At 43.0% G+C, this 16,679-nt stretch overlaps 1 protein-coding gene across 2 annotated transcripts in view; it reads right to left on the minus strand.

Annotated features, from left to right (window-relative positions):
• Positions 1 to 16,679, minus strand: part of LOC119654448 (UNC93-like protein) — a 110,912-nt gene that overhangs the window by 53,329 nt on the left and 40,904 nt on the right. Inside the window, exon 1 of one of the 2 annotated variants that reach the window (XM_038059851.1) lies at positions 3,877 to 3,888. The exons of the other annotated variant lie outside the window; for it this stretch is intronic. The gene's annotated coding sequence lies outside the window, so the exon portion shown is untranslated. Of the gene's footprint in view, positions 1 to 3,876; positions 3,889 to 16,679 lie in introns of those variants that run through there. 2 annotated transcript variants of the gene reach the window in all.

Raw genomic sequence — 16,679 nt, forward strand, 5'->3', positions numbered from 1 at the left:
TCTATTTTGATAAAGCTGGTTTTACACAACCCTTAATAAATTTAAATTAGCAGTGCCTCCGGAAGTTTCTATTCTTACCTATTTCAAGAAACGATTTCCATTCTAAGCATCAAAATATATTCAGCCCCGGAATTCATGGAAAGAACGTGCCCTTCGCCAGCTACTCAACCAAATTACCAGAAAACCTTAAAATTATACTTTTCATGCTACCTTTGTCGTTTTCAACATCCATTGCAGCTTGCTAATAGTGATATTCTCCTAGGAAACGTTCAATCAAATTCAGTTTCCGTCCAAGGTAAGGAAAATAAACGTGGGCAAAGACCTGTTTATACAACATCTAATCAAATACTGTTTGCCGATAAAGCGTATCTGTTCAATTTTCATATTTTCCCGGAAAAATCAATCTACCTTTATCATGATTTGACGGAACCTGCCGCCTACGATATGAATTTTTCACCGGACTTGAATGGAATATTATTGACCTTCGTCTCGAGCAGATGCTGCTTGGCAATCTTCGAGCACTCCAGACAAGCTCCAGTGACCTCGACGATTTTACGCTGAGCAATCGCACTATCATCTTGGACGCCACTTTTCAAATAGCTAACAAAGAAATACTTTCGTTCATACATTTATCTACTTTACGCTGATTGTATCCATAAATCCCCACTGAACTAGATATGTCCCACCGCCAACGTTCATGCTGAACTAAGAAGAAGTTGGTACCAACAGCTGGAGTCTGAACAGCCTCCAGAGTAAGCATCATAGATACTAATGGAATAGAAACAACACAAAGAGAAACAGGGAACACAAGTTCTCTTAAAAGCTCCCATAGTGTCTCTTTCAGTGCTCCAGTAATGGAGAGGATGTAGTACTCAACTTGAACTTTCTCTGACATCTAAGGTGCACAGCTGTGAGGCTGAAGCCGGTAGCTAATAACGAAGGTCGTCTGAGATTACATTGAAAAAATCGAATTGAGGTAATGGATTTCAATTTCTGTAATAGATGTATTAACACCAGTTGGTTCAAAGATACTCATTACTTTGATGAATTAGAGACATAAAAATTGCAAGTCACCATTATTAGCATACAATTTAGTTAATTGCTAATGTCTTTTTGAGACTCTCGGTGGTATATGGTTGCATATTACAACTAGGAGCTGCATTTTTTTAAAAAAGTCACTTATGAAAATCAGAAGATGGTTGACCTTTGCTTGCTGGTGTTCTCTCTATTTCGTATAATTCTAAATTAAAGTACCTCTATCCAGAATGTTTGTACAAATACTTTTTACATTAGGTTTTAAGATGTACTTGTATAAATACAAGAACAATTAATTCAAGGTTAAATCCGGTTCGATAGTGAATTTTGGGGAATTTACCTAGCTGAAATAAAAGTATTACATTTAACATAGCGTAATGAACATAAGGACAAAAAATTGTTTCTTTGGAACGCTTTCTTTACCTGTTATTAACTTAATTTACCTGAAATATCCGATTTTTTTTCGATTTAATTGCAATTGGCCATATTTTTGTTTTAGGAAAAAGATATTCCCAAATGGTTGTAATAGATTGAATTTTCCAGTGGATAAATTAGATATAACCGTCACGTTTTCCTGTTCGAAAGGTAATAGCTGAAATAGCTTTAACATATATAGGATTATGCCGTATGTTTGTTCCACATAGGGTCACCACCTCCTCCTTACCCCTCTCCCTGTGGAGTACCTCATTGGCAAAATTGATGCCTATGTGGGCACTGATTACGACGGTCTTCCAAATCTCCTTTTGTTTATTTTCAATAAAAGCCTCGAAGAGTGTGTGAGTGTGGAAAGAGGCTCTCATCATCCCCATTCACCAAAATGGCGATCGTAATCTTGTCGAGAATTACTGTCCCATTTCCCTCCTCTCCTTCTGTTCCAAAATCTTGGAAAGATATGTCAGCGACTGGTTGTCTGCCCACTTTGGCCATCACATAGTGAAGGCTTTGTTAAACGGGGGTGTGCTGCCTTCAACTTGCTCGACTTTACCAACTTTGTTGTTTTGTCTAAATTCACGGCAGGCAATGCAAATTATCTACACTAAAGCCTTTGACACCGTAAATCACAAGATACTTCTGTCCAAACTCGCGTCTCTAAGCTCCACACCACTTGTTTTACGACTTGTCTCTTACCTTTCCAACCGATCCTGCCGCGTCTCTTCTGATGGCTGCACATCCCACTCCTTCTTCCCCGAAGTCGGAGAATGATACAATGGAAAACCGGGATTGACTGTGGTCAATCACGGGGGAGGACGTATCTCCAATTACGGTAGTTGATGTGCAGATCTAGTGCCTGAAGTGATCCATTATGATACATTTGTGACCTCATGGAAGTCTGGTTCCGCATTCCAGATAAATGTGAATTTTCTCATATGTAGCAATGTTCACTACCAGCTCAAATTCCCATGCCAGTGATGTGCAAGAGGACAAACGAATGTTTATTAACACGTCACAAATGTTCCGGGGTGCTGAGTAGCAGCGAATTTTCATTAATGTAAAATTACCGTCAAATAAGTGGTGGCGGGTCATAAGAAGTCAGAAAGAAGCAAATAAACTTAGCGTCTTTTTATGATAGTAAAAGAAACAGGTAAGTAAAGTTAATGTATCCCGCCGTCACTTATCCCCATCATTTTTGCTCCTGTGGGTGGCATTTCCCAATGAAGGAAATAATCCTTTAAAGAAACACCCTTGAATGGCTCTGTATTATCCATATTCGGGCGCTCCAGTTTCACTATCATTATACTTATCGCTGTGGAAGTGATAAGCTCATAGTAGCGAGTCCAACAAAAGACGAACACAGTCACCCATGCTGTAGCGAGATTAGGACGCTGGTGCTCTATCCCCTCAACCATCGCGCCGTCAATTCTTTGTAATAAAATTGAGAAGTAGCTCCTGATCGCACGCTTAATATTTACATGATTAAAATTCATAGATGAGGGGGTTTAATTTTGAACTACATCCACGTAGGGGGAAAAGTTGGAGTTGTGTTCTATCCAACTCCGTTGAAAAATCGGGCTATTTGCCCCTCCCTACCTGCTCGAAAGAGAGGTATTTTGATATCATCATGATAAAATTTGATTTGCCAACCTCATCCAGACGGCCCTCATTTTGTATACCGCAACGATGATTGACTTACCAATAAGCTTATTAATGATACAAAAATAACGCCTCTTCAAAATAAAATAAGACATCAACGGGGTCGGATGAGTCCCGCCATTCTTCAATGCATACCCTCCTTATGCGCTCCTTCTCCAGGGGCAAGGCTAGCAAATCAAATTTTACCGTGATGATGTCATCATCATTTGAAGCCCCATAACTTTTTAAAGGGGGAGGGGGTAGACCGCCATAATTTTTCGACTGGGTTTAAGACAGAGAACCTCTCGCTTTTCATACTTTCCTTTGCCTCCGGGGGTGGAGTCCAAAGTTGAGCTCTATCGTTTTTACATGAAAGTAGCCCTACTTGTCTGACGCAATTCCTTAACGAGGTTAGAGAGGGACTATACATACATAATATGTATGGCTTAAATATACACGAACATCTTGAACATATGTGGAATAACTTTTTGAGTTTTTATCTATTCATGAATAGAAAAAAGTGGAATAGAAAGTTCCTCATCAAAGATAAACACAAAACCTTTATACCCGAAGTGTCCAGCTCCCGATATTCCAGCTTGTTTATAACTAGCGAAACTTATCTGTGCTGTACTTATAGCATAACTAGCGGATATTACAAAGATTAGTGGTAATTCTGTTATCAGTACGAAAACTATAGTAGGACAACGTTGCTGATGTATATGTGGATAAAAGACGACTTATGGAATGCTCGATCTTCGTTCATTCCTCGACTTTGAGTGGTTCCATATCTTGTCCTCTGTGTTTTTTTAACACTTTGCTCGTCATTTCTTTACGTTTCCCCAGTGGACTTAATTCATTCTCAATTAATAAGCTTAATAAGATAGAAGATAGATAGGAAGATTATCTATATTAAGTATAGAAAGAAATACGAAAATATCTTTAGTATAGAAAGGAATATACACAGTCATGACGATGAACCCAAAATGATGTCTCGTCGGATATCTAAGTAGATAATTAAAACTCAATAATGAGACAATACGAAACACCCATAAATCTAAAAATGACTTACCCTGGAATTTCCCCATCCTGGATTATATCTGACATATATTTACCAATAGCAAACCTTACCTCACTCAACATTGACATTGGTTACATAAGAAAAGATAACGCAATTCCCTATAAACGCTCTCAGCCTCTACTAATCTTACTCTTCCATCTCAACCCCACAATAGTAAATTTCATTATGCTGCCTACAAACCCAAAGGTGATCTTTGAAATATCCTAGGACACATATTTAGTGAGTGGACGTACATTCTCGATATGGATATTTCCATGGTTTTCCAACTGTATGAATGGCGTAAATATCCGCATTGGACACATATACTCTGCTTGTTTTTTACCGAGATATAACACCCGACCCCTTTTTCCCATGAATGGGTGAATGTCCATACAGCTCATAGACACCCTCCCCTCCCTTCCCACCCACCCTGCTCTTTACTGACAACTAGAACAACAGAATAAATTTGCCTCTGAACTTCGGATATCACACCTAGGCACAATCTCCTTGATCCCTTGCGGACTCATTTTTTTGCCCCCAATGCATGCACAGATGTGTGCCCTGGACACTAAGGTGACCCACGCGGCCTATGGATATCCTTTAATGTTAGACAGAACTCCTAGCTATTTCCCATTTTTCAATGGTCTTTTAACCAATAAAATCTGTTTCCACACTGCACATGGACCGATAGAGCTCAAACCAAAGTTCACAATCCCCTGTTAAGAATACAAGATGAAGTCGTGACGGATTACTTTAAGTGTTAACATAATCTCGTGAAGATTGACCGCTGGAGGAAGCATGAAGGTCTAAAACCGATTCACGATGTTTCCCAGTATAACCTATATGACTACCACTTTGGAGATTCACATTCCAATATTGGTATTGCAGACCATACAAAAGTACCTCTTATCTTCCCTCACCTTCCACAACTAAGGAATATACCACAAGACTCAGGACGATACTAACCAGCACCGTCCTTTCTCCCCCATTGGGACACCAAAAATCTACAAATTCCTGACCATTCTTGTCACCCCGGTGTAGATCGGGAAAAAAATCCTCCTCCATTAGATGTCCCGTACTGTAGTGCTCATAACAAGAACATGGAGGGGGGACGAGATGGACAACGGTTTTGATATACACGGCATACTTCGAACTTTACTATACAGTTCTCAGTAAGACAAGTTAGCTCAACGCACGAGTTACTCCGATAACAGGTATAGCCTCAGAGCATACCAGATGAGTGTGTATGATACACGGTCAAATGCCTTCTCTAGATTCACCAGCAAACATGCACCGTATATTGTGTCAGCAGTTCCGAAATTCGCAACAAACCCTGCTTTTGTGTGAAACAAAACCTTATTAAAATCAGTGTACTGTCTGTCTGTCCGTCAGACGCATTTCTCTCGGAGGCGGGTCTAGCGACCAAATTTGGTGGAAAGGTGGGAACTGTGAACGCTCACGCATACAGTGAGTCTTTTAATAAGTAATTTCTTTTTCACCAAATATAGTCATGTCGGATATCAAATGAAAAGTCTCGGTTAGTACTTTCCGAATCTAGTCTTAGTTTTGAAATTTATTGGGGAGTGCGGGGGTCGAAAATTGTCATTTCTTTAACGGGCCCATTCTCATAAACTACCAAACCGTAAAATCAAAAAAAAAATCAAGAGGCTGTCACTATATGGTGTCTAGGCTCCAAAATACCCTCCAAACCGATATCCCTTCAGATAAATTTAATAATAGTAAATTGCTATAATATTTTGTAATTGACTACAAAACCCCCTTAAATTCATCCTAGCAGCAATATAAACTATAACATAATTATAGAGAGCATGTTCCTACCTAGTTTGGTGGAAATCGCACTATTACTAACACAGTTATAATAGGTCAAATTTGTCGCTTCTTTGCAAATTCAACACGAATGGCTGTAATTAAGTGGATGATGTTACATATCACGTGCTACGTATTACTCAGAGGTCTTTACATAAGAAGTACACAAAACCTTTCACACCCGAAGCGTCTGACTTCCGGTTTCCCGACTTGTTTCATATTCGACCGATCGCGCAGGTGTTCATCCCCCTTCTATAATATAACCCCATTGAAGAACTCACTGATCCAGAGTGTCGCGTTCTAGCTCTTTGCCAGAACTCAACTGTGGTGTCGTCAGGTCTTATTGATTTCCCCGACTACATTCAAAATAACAAATCAAAACACTGTTTTTGTCATTAACGTAACAGAAGTGTCTGATATTCTGTTTGCGTTGGGGTCGACTTTTGACCAGTCGACACAGACCTTGCTTGGCTTTCATATTCTTGTAAATTTGCCAATTGGCTAACCTTTTATCACCGTGAAACTTCTGGTAGAGGCGTTCCTACATACGTAACTTCATTTGGACATAGTCATTCCATGTTTGTTGCATCAGGAACCCTTGCCCATTTTCCAATATAACCAGAGCCTTTGCTATCGTGTCAACTGATATAAACGGTATAGCATTTCTCCAAGGTTGTTTGTTCGGCCTTTCGCAGGAACTGCCACCAAAAGCAGTTCAAACACTAGCGTTCGTATTGTCCCATAATTGCGTCCATAAGTATCAGTAAAAGCAAGAGGGTTCTGGAGCCGCAGTCTACTTCTCGAATAAAAACGGGAAGTGGGCTTTTCCTTTGGGACAATATGCAACGGTTTTTCAAGCCGAAGTTTATGCAATCCTAAGGGCGGCAAACTGGGTGATTGACGAGCGGTTGAAGGGCAGGCGCATCGCAATCTGCAGTGACAGCCAAGCTGCATTGAGGGCATTGAGTAGTCCTTTGACCACCTCAAAAATCGTTCAGGAATGCAGAAACCGTTTGAACTCTATCTCTAGATTCAATACGGTGGAACTACTCTGGGTACCTGGTCACTGTGGCCTAGAGGGAAATTAAATCTCGGATACTTTAGCGAAAGATGCTCCCCTATGCCGGGACCGGAGCCAGCAATTGGAGTATCAGTAGCATTGGCTAAGTCTGTTTTCAAAAACTGGGAACAAGCTTCCCATAATGAGAGGTGGCAGAGCCTAAATGCTGCTCGACACACCAAACTTTTCCTGCCAGAAGCGAACATAGGTACCAGAAAGTTTATCCTGTTGAAAAGCAGGAGGACTTGCAGGTGTATTGTGGGCATTCTGACAGGCCATAATTCAATAGGTCGGAATATGTTCAGAACAGGAATTATTCAAGATGTCCTGTAATGACGTCGTCCTGTGGACGAAGCAGAATTCACGGAGCATTTCCCATGTGGATGCATCAGGGATCAGATCTTTGGTGCCGATGTTCTCCAGTTGCGACGGGTAGCATCACATCTACTAACGGATATCCTGTGATACGGAATATTCTGTTGGATGGGGGTGGTAATATAATAGGCCAACACGGCGAGGGTGCTCAGAAGCTGTAGCTTCTCCCCCACCACACACACACACCCTTTCTCCTTATTTTATCCACCACCCGCATTACAGACCTTTGAGTTAAGTAGTTGCCAGAGGGCATCTTTCTCAGCATCGAGTGATATCTTGTGATTAGCTGATATAATGGTAAGTTTCATCAGCCTGTCATCTTCTTTAATGTTATCACAGGAAACCCTGCCCTGCCCTGCAATGCCAAGACCGTATAAAGTGGGGTTCTACCAAAATAGAGAATTCCACCGCTATATTTACCGCGTTCGCAGTTTTTGACCTCGCAACATCGATTTTCGCATATTTCGACCGCAAATACCAATACGCCTCTTCCGTAGGCCTCTTTCAAGCTTCGTGTTTCGAGAGAGGATGCCAATGCTTACAGATGTGAGTTTGTTTGTTGCCTCAAAAACCCTTGCTCATTTCTCGACAGGACCGTGTCAACTGAGGTGAACGACCTAGCATTTCTCCAAGGTTTCTTGCTCAGCCTTGCGTTCGAATTATCCCATAATTGTGTCCATAAGTACCAGTAAAAGCAGACCACCCCTAACTTTAATCAATCAATCAAATGTGAAAAGTCAAATATTCCTTGAAATTAGGCAAAAAACTTAAAACATTTGCCACTAAATCTAAATGAAGAGGTAATCAACGATAAAGTGAAACTCCCAATCCGTTAAAATTGGCAACTAACTTTTCAGAACGGAGCAGTTACTCACGACTATGCAGCAAGTTCAACTTCCGGATATTTATGTTGGGTAATTTACTCAGCTACTCCTGTTACTGATGGCTCACTACTTTCGCATCACAATTTGCGTAATAAAGTGACTGAAAATCCATCACATTTGACGTGGGAAAGGAGTATGGTATGTGAGCACATACACCCTACATCCCCCGCAGCTGATATTATGCATGCTTTCTGTGGAAAATTACTACCATTCCCATTATGTACATGAACTCAATCTCCTTTTTCAGCATTATTTACAGTCCAAATATAATGAGGTCCTCAATTTGCTATTTGTAGCACTAATTAAAGTTACCACTTTTACACCAAATCTATTATATGAGTTACTTTCTTCCGGTATATTTCCTTTGGTATCCGACTTTTGTATAAGAAAATCCTTAAAGTAGCTACTCCGAACTGTCCAAGAGGAAACGAATTCAATATTCTAACAGAAAAGGACCTTTTCAGGTCTAGAGGCCAATCATCTGGAAAAACCTCAGCAGCGACATGGGACGAAAACTAAGAAAAACTCTTTTATCTTCATCGTATTGGGACAAACTACAATTGTATGCAATTTATTATTAATTCCACTGGGAAACGAGGGAGAAATCCCTTCAATCCAGGCTCATGAATTATTTGTAGCCAATTTACTATTCCTTGCCTCCCCGTGCGAGAGACCGAATAATCCTACTACACAGACCATAAGCGAATAATGTACTGAAAAAAATAAATGGTTGTCCTCAATAACACAAACGGGGTGACTGTGACAACCACGAAAACACCCTCTGCAGCGTTTACTGGACTTGGCCATAATATGATAGCATGCTTTACAGAAACGTTCAAACCTGAAATCCTTCCAGACTATATTTCATAAGCAAGAAATATTTGTTAAAAGAAGCGAATATAAATTCCGTCACTTCACTTTTCCATTCTATTCTGGCAAATTTCATGAAAACAAATGGATCCTGGTAAATAATCCTAAATACTCACCTGTCTTCCGAACGTCGGATTTTTTGGTTAACCAAACTACCTTTCAATTATTCAGGTCAAGTTCTTGTTATCACATTTCTCTTGGCTGTGCTTAGAAAAGTTTTTGTCTGAGAAAAGCGTGAAAAGGAGGGAAATGTTGTATTCTGTTCACAACTTTCCTTCAGAGAAATACTTTCGAGCGGGTAAATAGTATTACCGACCGGAAGGCGGGAAGGCTGGGTGAAAATGCTAGCTGTTTCGGAAATTCTTCTCTCACTTAGATTTGTTAATGGAATCGAACCGGAATTCCTAAGGTTTATTGGAAACTTGTGAAATATAGACTTAAATTAGCGGTCGCCAACGAATGGAAAACATGGGAGCAACGTGGACATAGACAGATGTGAAACTTGCTTGAAATTGGTTTAGAACTCATAAAATGGTAACTCCAACCACTGCCTAAGCCTTTCATACGAGAAAGACTGTTCACCTTGGAAACTTAAAGTGTTGGCGACATTCAGTCTACCAAAGAAGAAAATAACTAGGAGACAGAAGTAGAACTTCGTGGAAAGTTTATGTATCTAGATACAACACGATAAATGTGTCCCTTTAGATTTCCCGATCACTTAACTTTTTCTGAAGGACCTTCGGAAAAGTATTCCATCTGACACCACGTGCGAGTATATGTATGCACAGCACATGTAGTATATGTATCTTTTGATTGAATATTTCACTCATGTGCATCATTATAATACAAAATGAATAGTATCTAGAACAAGTCGGGAAACCGGAAGCTAGATGCTTCAGATGCGAAAGGTTTTGTGTATTTCTTCTACAAAGAGATTTGAGTGTGCATTTGTCCCATTAGCATGTAGTCCGGAAAAGTGCTCGAGAAGCTCATCAGGGGTAGACTCGCTGAAGCGATCCGTGCTGCCGGGGCTTATCCGCAAGGCAGTTCGGGAACAGGGAAATCTACAGTGCATGCTGTTATGGAGGTCGTAGATGCGTTTAATCGAGCCGGGGCACACAGCCGCCGATCTCGACGGATAGTGCTCCTCATAACGCTTGATGTCCGAAATGCCTTCAATTCCGTAAGATGGACAGATATGCTAGGCACATTAGAGAACTCCTTTCACGTGCCAAACTATCTCTTGCGGATATTGAGGGATTATCTGAAAGACCGCTCCCTGTTCTATGAGACGCTAGAGGGCCAGAGGAGGATGGAAATCACATCGGGAGTAGCGCAGGGATCCATCCTAGGCCCGGACCTCTGGAACGCTTCCTACGATAGTCTGCTGAGACTCGATATGCCCGAAGAGTCGCGCCTGGTCGGTTATGCAGACGACGTTGCGGCACTTGTTGCCGGACGCACTGTTGAACAGGCGCAAAGCAGACTTGGCATATTGATGCGACGGGTAAGCGGATGGATGACTGCTCACGGTTTCAACCTTGCGCTGGAAAAAACCGACGTAGTCATCCTGACCAAAAGGAGAATTCCGACCTTGCGTCCCATATCGATCGGCGAGTTGACTATAGAGTCAAAACCAGGTTTAATGCTCGACTTGAAGATGAGCTTCTTCGAGCAAATCAAAGCAGCCGCGGACAGGGCAGGAGTCGCGGCCTTAAGTCGGCTAATGGCGAATGTCGGCGGCCCTATATCAACTAGGAGACGTTTCCTCATGGGAGCAACGCAGTCCGTCCTTCACTATGGTGCGGAGGTATGGGCTGATGCCCTTGACAAGGAGGTGCATCGTAAACCCCTCGCTCAAGTGCAGAGGCGGGGAGCTTTGCGAGTGGCGTCTGCTTATCGCACCGTCTCCGAACCGGCTGTGATGATGATTGCGGGAGTGATCCCCGTTGCCCTCCTTGCCAAGGAGCGCAAAGCTATCTATCGCCGTAAGGGCGAAAACTTAAGAGAAGTGGTTGCCCGTGAAGAACGTCAACGCACCCTTAACGAGTGGCAACGTTCTTGGCAAAATGAGCCAAGGGGCAATTGGACTGCGCGGCTCATCGACAAATTAGACCCATGGTTGAACAGAGAGCACGGTGAGATTGACTACTTCCTTACCCAACTTCTAAGTGGGCATGGAGGTTTTCAGTCTTACCTGCACAGGGTTGGGAAGGCGCGATCTCCTGATTATGTGTTCTGCAATAGAGTGGCGGATGACGCTGAACACACCTTTTTCTCTTGCGAGAGGTGGGACGGCCTCCGCCAGCAGCTCTATGCAGACACAGGGGAGCTCTCTCCAGACAACATTGTCAGAGAGATGCTGAAGAGCGCTGGCAGCTGGAATCGTATTGCGCATTATGTTCGGGCTCTTCTTACTACGAAGAAAATTGAACTCGACCGGCAGAGGGATCGGATGGTAAGGGGTTCCCTGAACGAACAACTCCCTTCCTCCCCTCCCCTCCCCTCCCCTCCCCTCCCGTTGGTGAAAGGAATTCCCTGACTTGAAGGCTCCCAAAGCCGGGAGAGCGGAAGGGCTAGCCCGAAGTAATGTATCAAACGGTTCCAGGCTAGTTCTCTGTTGACAGGGAGGTGTTTAGTTGGTAGTCCGCCAGCGTGCTGTTGCGGGAGTCCAACACTCTCGGCGTAAACGCATTCACCTACCCTACTCCCAAAAAAAAAAAAAAAATGTAGCCCATAAAGTATGCATATATTATGTGAAAATATTCACTTTCAAGTGATATTGACATTCATAGTCTTGAATTTGCAGAGGAGCGACAGTTTTGACCTAGTATAACTTTGTTAGTAATAGTGCGATTTTCACGAAATTTGGTAGGATCATGCTCTATGCTGTAACCTACATTGCTGCAATTTTGTGAACTTGAGGGGGTTTTCCTTTCAATTACTAAAAATTACAGTAATGTACTATTATTAACTTTATTTGAACAGGTATCGATATGTAGGGTATTTCGGAGCCTAGACACCATACAGTGGCAGCCCCCTGATTTTTTTCAGATTTTTCGGTTGGGTAGATTCTGAGAATGGGTTCATTAAAAAAATAATCACTTTCAGCCCCCGCACTCTGCACCGTTTCAACAAATGTCAAAACTAAGACCGGATTCGAAAAGTATTAATGGAGACCTTTAATTTGGTACCCCAAATGACTATATTTGATTAAAAAAAAATTTACACCCCCCTTTTGCATGTATGGGGACCCCCCTTAAATTCAACGTAAATGGATGTAACTCACTATATGCGTGAGCGTTCACAGTTTCCACTTTTCTACCAAATTTGGTGCGAATCGCTACAACTGTCTTCGAGAAAAATGGGTGTGACGGACAGACTGACAGACGGACAGACAGACAGTGACGGATGGAATCCCTAACATTGCCCTGAAAGTAGCCGCCAGGACAGCACCAGATATGTTTGCCCAAGTTTTCACGGCATGCCTTAGGGAAGGAGAATTCCCCGAGCAATGGAAGGTACAAAAGCTAATACTCATTCCGAAGGCAGGTAAACCATTGGGTGACCCCTCCTCATATAGGCCAGACATATGGTCAATACCATTGGCAAACTATTTGAACGAGTAATATATAACAGACTGATCGCTATTGCGGAAAAGGAAGGAGGCCTTTCCGACAAACAATTCGGATTTCGTAAGGCAAAATCAAGTGTCGACACAATCAGCATGCTGACTGGCTTGGCTCAGGCTGCAATAGAAGAAGGAAAATGCTGTGCAGTAATAACTCTCGACGTAAAAAATGCGTTCAATAGTGCAAAATGGAAAAAAAATCATCGAGGCACTCGCATTGTACGCATTGTGGTCGAGTTTCTCCTTGGGAGAAGACTTTACTGCGACTCGGACGATGGGCTAAAAATATTCCCGACACCTTGCGGAGTGCCACAGGATTCTGTCCTGGGTTCCTTGCTGTGGTTAGTTCTGTACGATGGAGTGTTGACGCTACGCCTACCGGACAACGTAACAACTATTGGCTTCGCTGATCATATCAGAATAACGGTGGTTGCAAATCACCAAGACGAGATCGAGATCTATGCAAATGAGGCGATATGGGAGATCAATTCCTGGTTGAGAAATTCTGGCCTTTCACTCATAAAACAGAAGTAGTTCTCATTAGCAAGAGAAGAAAGAACACAACTGTGAAAATCAAAGTTGGCGGAACAACAATTTACTCCCAACCATCGCTCAAATACTTGGGAGTAATTATTGATAGAAGACTCAACTTCAAAAGACACATTGAATACGCCGCAACTAAATCGTCTTCCATCGCTACAACGATCTCGAGGATACTACCGAACACTGGTGGGCCAAGACAAAGCCGACGTCTTCTGCTCTCCAGGGTAGTCAGCTCCGTGCTACTCTACGGAGCTCCAGTTTCGGCAACTGCTCTGAAAACAAAGTGAACTGCCGAAAATTGGGAATGGCGTATCGGTTAAGTGCACTCCGGGTATGCAGTGCATATCGGGCAACATCAGGAGAAGCAGCATGTGTACTAGCAGGGATGCTCCCCATAGACATCTTGGCGAAAGAAAGTCGGCGACTCTACGACAAAATGTATGCAGCTGGAGATTCTAGCGCATTTTGACGGCACCTGGCACGGTGGGAATCTATCGAACGGTAGCAACAGCGATGGGACGAGTCCCAAACTGGTCGTTGGACATACCGCATCAACCCGGATATTCGGAGATGGTTTGAACGAAACCATGGGGAATTAAGCTACGAGTTAACACAATTCTTGAGTGGACAAGGAGGTTATCGTGCTTATTTACATCGATTTGGTCACGACGAATCACCATGCTACCCAAGATGTGGTAACGTGGCTGAGAATGCGGAGCAATCAAATACCCCAGGTTCACCGCGCACCAAACAAGAATGGAAGCGGTCGCACACAGGCGTTTAACACCCGAAAATATTGTGGAGTTTATGCTGGAGTCAACGGATGCCTGGAACCAGGTTGTAAGGGAACTGCAAGCTATTCACCAATAGCTTAGGCAGGCAGAGCTACGACGAAAACAGGGAAGGGAGAGAACCATAATGAGCCGCAGTTAAAAGCTGATCCAGCCCCGCGACGCAATACTTGATAGGAGTTCGGTGGGGAGAGTGGAATGAGAAGGAGGTGGTTTTAGTGAGTAGAAGTCTCACATAACTGCGTGGCAGGAGCCAGCAGTAGGTTTTGAACCTTACCACCTTCCAACGCCAAAAAAAAAAGACTCTGACGAATGTCAGTGACGAATATACACATAGCGACCACCAGACCATCATTTTTCAAATCAGACATGGTAAACGAATGAAACGGTCTCGGACGAGAGCTGAAAGGTGGGCAGCTAATAGGTTTGACGAGGAGATTTTCGGAGAAGTTCTGCAGCAAAATACAGCGCTTGAAGGAAGCTCAGAAAATAAAGCTTTGCAAATTGGCGAGAAGTTGCGACGAGCATGTGACGCATCCATGCCAAGGTATGTTGTATCACAGAAGCGAGTTCCGAACTTACATGAAGAATATAAAAACGCTCGGAAGAAACTACATGTGGCCATCGTGAAAAGTAAAAGCGAACACTTTAAGCGATTGTGTTATGAAGCTGACACGAACCCCTGGGGTGGCGCCTATAAAACCGTAATATCGAAAGTTAAAGGCAAACGCTCCCCACCGATCTCTTCCCCTACTCTGCTTGATGAAATAGTAACAGATCTTTTCCCACAGAATGTGAGTACCGCTAACCTTCCCACTGTCGAGATAGACATCGCCGAAGTTCCCATAGTAAGCGAAAAGGAGGTGCTCGAAGCTGCGGATAAAATTGTTGGAAATAGCATTCCCAATAAATCTCTGAAGTCAACAGTCAAAATAGCTCCAAATATGTTTGCCGAGGCGTTCACCACATACCTTAAAGAAGGAGTATTTCCTACACAATGGAAGAAGCAGAAACTAATACTAGTCCCCAAGCCAAACAAACCTTTGGGTGAAGCTTCGTCCTACAGGCCGATATGCATTCTAAATAATACTGGCAAACTATTCGAATGACTAATCTATAATAGATTAATTCGAATTGCCGAAAAGGATGGCGGTCTCTCCGAAAATCAGTTCGGTTTTCGAAAGGGGAGGTCTACAACGGATGCACTTGTTCTAGTAGCTAACACAGCTAAGACCGCACTTGACGAGGGCAAATGTTGTGCAGTGATTACACTTGATGTAAAGAATGCCTTCAATTCCGCCAGATGGAGCAAGATACTTGAGTCCCTAATTAACTTAGGCGTGGCGAAGTACCTGGTGCGTATCGTTGCCGACTTCTTAATCGATAAGATTCTGTGCTGCGAATCAGATGAAGGAATGAAATCCTACCAAACGACATGCGGAATTCCTCAAGGGTCTGTCCTAGGGCCACTCTTGTGGATTATTATGTATAACGGGGTACTGACCCTAGACCTTCCTACTGGTGTGGCCTCCATTGGTTTCCCGGACGATATTCGTATGACGGTTGTTGCACGCCTTCTCGAGGAAGTCGAGCTCTATGCAAATGAAGCAGTCTATGAGATTAAATCCTGGTTAGAGAATGCTGGTCTACAGCTCGCAGAGCATAAGACGGAAGTAGTACTTATTACCAAGCGGAGAAAGTGCACTTACATGAAGATCAAAGTTGGAACGCAAACAATTTATTCCAAGCCTGCACTTAAGTACTTAGGTGTAATTATTGACCAGAGGTTGAATTTCAGATTGTATGTGAAGGGTGCAGCAACCAAGGTATATAACATCGGAGCGCTGGTTGCGAGAATGCTACCAAATATAGGTTGCCCAAGGCCGAGCCGTCGACTCCTTATTTCAAGGGTGGTCAGTTCGATCCTACTGTATGCAGCCCCAGTATGCGCAGATGCACTGGAAAATATAATAAATAAGAGAAAGATTGGAGCTGCGCATCGCATAAATGTACTCCGAACATGTTGGGCTTACAGAACAATTTCCAATGAAGCAGCTTGCGTGATAGCAGGAATGGTCCCGATTCAGATTATGGCGAAAGAAATACAACGACTTTACGATCGAATGTACCTCACCGGAGAATCTCCTGCCCGTCTGCGACAGTTCGCACAAGCTGAAACTGTCGCGGAATGGCAAGAGAAGTGGGACGAGTCAGAAAAAGCCCGTTGGACTCACAGAATCATATGGTATATCCGGAAATGGATCGAGCGACCTCACGGCGAAGTAGGTTTCGACCTAACTCAATTCTTGAGCGGACACGGAGGCTATCGAGCATATCTGTATCGATTTGGGCGTGATGATTCGCCGTATTGCCCACAGTGTGCAAACATTCCAGAGGACGCAGAACACGTCTTTTTTCACTGCCCCAGATTCGAAACCCAAAGGGCTACGTTAGAAGCTACAACCGGGGAGCACTTTATACCCGAAAATATCATGGAGCTTATGGTGAAAGCGAAGGGGATATGGACCGAAGTTGA

The sequence above is a fragment of the Hermetia illucens genome, chromosome 4 (genome assembly GCF_905115235.1).
Source record: "Hermetia illucens chromosome 4, iHerIll2.2.curated.20191125, whole genome shotgun sequence".
NCBI lineage: Eukaryota > Metazoa > Arthropoda > Insecta > Diptera > Stratiomyidae > Hermetia > Hermetia illucens.